The following is a 3410-nucleotide window of genomic DNA, read 5'->3' as shown; positions in this document are numbered from 1 at the left end:
GAGGTGACCCTGGAAGCGCTAACTACTGAGCCATAGCCTGGCCCTCAAGTGAGCCTTTAGCAGCCGAAAACCAACAGGTATGTGGGTCAGACACACAACCCGAATTTGAAGCTCAGCTCCACCCTCAGTAAGTGACCTTGGGCAGTTACTTCACCTCTATTAATCCCAGCCTGTTCATCTGTAAAACAAGGGCAATCACATATGTTCTGCTTGAAATTAAACATTAACGTGCTTGATAGAGCGTCTGGCAAGCCATGTATGCTACATATCATCGTTACTAAACAAACTGAAACTAACTCACTCAAATTGTCACTAGGTAAGTGGTCGCAGCAAGGCCCTGAAAATAAGATGTACAGGGTGTTACATCTGACCGCCGCAGGGGGTCGGTCACCACTGTCACAAGCAGCTTCTGTATGTTATTCTAGGCCTCAGGAGCACTGAGGCCTATTCACGGAACAGCTTTGGAAATGGCAGCCATAGACTGAGCATCCAGAGTGCCGGCTTCATACCCAGTCTTAGTGTCTGAAGAGCATGAAAGAGATTCCTGCCTCCCACCCCTTCCAGAGCATCCCCATGGAAGGCAGGTTGGACAAAGGTGGGCAGTTTCAACTTCTACTTTTGTTTTTTGGTGGGGAGGGAGAGCCCAGGCCTGGGTCATTTATCCAGTCTCCCATCTCAGGGTCAGAAAGCTATGGAGGCCCCAAGGCTGTTTGCTGTGAGGTGAGAAGGGATATGCCAGGTCTCTGTTGATGATGATATTTTCAAGTACTCAAGGATGCTCTGTTGCCATGGAGACGCTGAAGGTACTGAGCAAGCTGTAGCCTCTCGAGTCATGAGTCAGGTTCCACTTTATTTATTAAAAAATAAAACCAACGCCTTGACCTACAGAAGACAAAGCAAAGCCTCAGGGGCAGGTCAAGATGCCCGCTGCCAGGGGAGATGAATCAGCTGTGTTACGCACAGTCCCGGAGTCTCCTGACGTCAGCTGGTCACGAGAAACGTTCAGGGAAATGCAGGTGGGGTGACAGCAGCGTCAAAGGTGGACTATGAAAAACAAAAACACCAACAGAAGTCACACTGCTGAGTGGAAATCGGTGGCAGGAACAGCCCCATTTCTCAGCTCTAGGCCCTTGGGGACTCTGCCCATCTCAGATGTGAGTCCTCCAGCCCCCAAGGAAATCGTCATAGGCCAACCAGGGCTGAGCTGTCCCACCCACATGTGACATAATAGGAGTGTCCTCTCCATTCAGGCTGAATCCAATGATTCCTCTGAGAGAGACAGAACCCTGGGAAGACAGGGGAGAGCACAGAGAGTTCTCCCGGGGCCTTACTGTGTGGGGTAGGCTCCTGCAGAGGAAGACTAAGTCAGTGAGCCTCTAGTGTCCCTTCTGATGACACCCACCTTGCTCATCACCTCCTGGGAAGGGCCATTGTCATAGTAACAGTGACACAAGAATCCTCTTCTTGACTTGGAACCCGTCCCAGGATCCCAGACCTGTGGCAGAAGGGACAGAAAACCTGTTGAGTTCACTGTTGGTCCCAGAGACTGAGTACGAGGATTTTCTTTCTTCCTTTCCCTCTGATGTTGGGGTGGGCTCACCTCCTAAACCAGCTCTGACTCTACCCACCACTGCCTCACCAACTACAGACAAGCACAGTGATGGAGCCCAGGAGTGCTCAGGATGCTGGGTGAGAGCTGTCTTTCTGTCACTCACCAGCTATGTGACTGGAGCCCCAGTCCCAGGATGGAGGGCCAGACAGAATTTTAAAAGCACTGTCTCAGGAAAGAGGTTTCTCTAAAATATGAATCACCGGCTAGACAGAGTGATTCACTCTGGAGGCAGAGTCAGGAGGATCCACTGGGGTGGTGTCCCCTGAAACCATCACTAATTACTCCTCCCATCTGCCTTCTTCGGGATGGCGCACACGCTTCTACTCTGGTCAGGGTTTCTATGGCTGTGATGAAACACCATGACTGAAGAGCAGGTTTGGGAGGAAGGAATTTATTTGGCTACACTTCCCACATCACCGTTCATCACTGAAGGAAGTCAGGACAGGAACTCAAACATGGCAGGAACCTGGAGGCAGAGGCTGATGTGGAGGCCATGGAGGAGTGCTGCTTACTGGCGTGCTCCTCATGGCTTGCTTTCTTATAGAATCCAGGAAGGACCATCAGCCCAGAGATGGCGTCACCCACAGTGCCCCCTGCCACCAGTCACTAATTCAGAAGAAGCCTTTCGGGCTTACCTACATTCTGATGTTATGGAGGCATTTCCTCAGTTGGGGTTCCCTCCTCTCAGATGACCATAGTTGGTTTCTAGTTGACTTATAACTAGGCAGCACAGTTCCCGTCGAGCGGCCTGCAAGGTTCCACAAGACACTCCAGCCATGCATTCTCCCACCTCTCTACCTGAGCAAACTTTAGCCGTGGAGTGGTATCTGTTTGGTTTTGGGGTGTGTGTGTGTGTGTGTGTGTGTGTGTGTGTGTGTGTGTGTGTGTTGTGTGTGTGCGCATGCGCGCTTCCTTTTGTTCAGATTACCCTTTCTCTTTTTATTAATTTAGTGGATACCTGCCTATCCTTTAAGACAGCATCAAGAACCTCAACCTGGAACTGGAGAAACTGTTCAATGGTGAGATCACTTACTGTCCTTTCAGAGGACGGTTAGGTCCCCAGCCTTCACACAGTGACTCACAACTGTCTGTAACTACAGTCTCAGGGGCTACGATTCCTTCTTCTGGACTCAATGGATACTAAGCATGCACACAGTGCACAGACATAACACCCATACACATAAACTAAATAAATAAAATAAAATTTAAATGTGTCTTTTAAAGGACCTCAACCTTCTGAAACTTCTCTCAAGTGTAGACCAAACCACATCTTGCTCTGACTGCCTTGGCCCCTCAATAAAGAAATAAAGACAATTACCTCTTACTGACCAAACAGCTGCAGTCTGTGTTGGGGACCCTTTTCAGTTTGTTAGGGTTTTTTTTTCCTTTTTCTTTTTTTATGAATGTGTGTGTGTATATGGGCATGTGTGTGCATAGAAGTGTATATTTGCGTGTTTACATGCATGTGTGTGTGCACGGATATCAAGGTCAGAGAACAACCTCAGGTACCATCTACCTCCTGTCTCTCATTGGCTTGAGGCTCAAGCAACTAGGCTAGACTGCCTGGCCAGTGAGCCCCAGGAATCCTCCTGCCTCTGTCTCCCCGGTGCTGGGAATACAGGCATGCTAACTGCCACACATTCAGTTTTACATGAATTTGTGAGAATCAAGCTTGGACCTTGTGTTTGCAAAAGAAAAATGCTTTCCTGACTGAGCCGACACCGCCAGTTCCCTTCTCAAATCTTTTTTTTTTTAAGATTTCTTAATTTATTATACATGAGTACACTGTAGCTGTCTT

The 3410-nt window shown here is 48.8% G+C and overlaps 1 long non-coding RNA gene across 2 annotated transcripts; it reads right to left on the bottom strand.

The window, feature by feature from the left end:
* Positions 1 to 830: 830 nt before the first annotated feature.
* On the bottom strand, positions 831 to 1583 carry LOC103691847 (uncharacterized). 2 transcript variants are annotated; one of them, XR_591581.4, is made up of 2 exons: positions 1403 to 1583; positions 831 to 1044 (listed from the first exon to the last, which is right to left on the bottom strand). It is a non-coding gene; the product is annotated as an uncharacterized LOC103691847 (long non-coding RNA). The 2 variants fall into 2 exon arrangements; XR_010064851.1 differs by lacking the exon at positions 1403 to 1583 and adding an exon at positions 1332 to 1401.
* Positions 1584 to 3410: the final 1827 nt, after the last annotated feature.

This window comes from Rattus norvegicus, chromosome 3 (genome assembly GCF_036323735.1).
Source record: "Rattus norvegicus strain BN/NHsdMcwi chromosome 3, GRCr8, whole genome shotgun sequence".
NCBI classification, from domain to species: Eukaryota; Metazoa; Chordata; class Mammalia; order Rodentia; family Muridae; genus Rattus; species Rattus norvegicus.
Note: the sequence above shows the minus strand (reverse complement) of the source record. Positions and strands in the feature narration are given on the sequence as shown.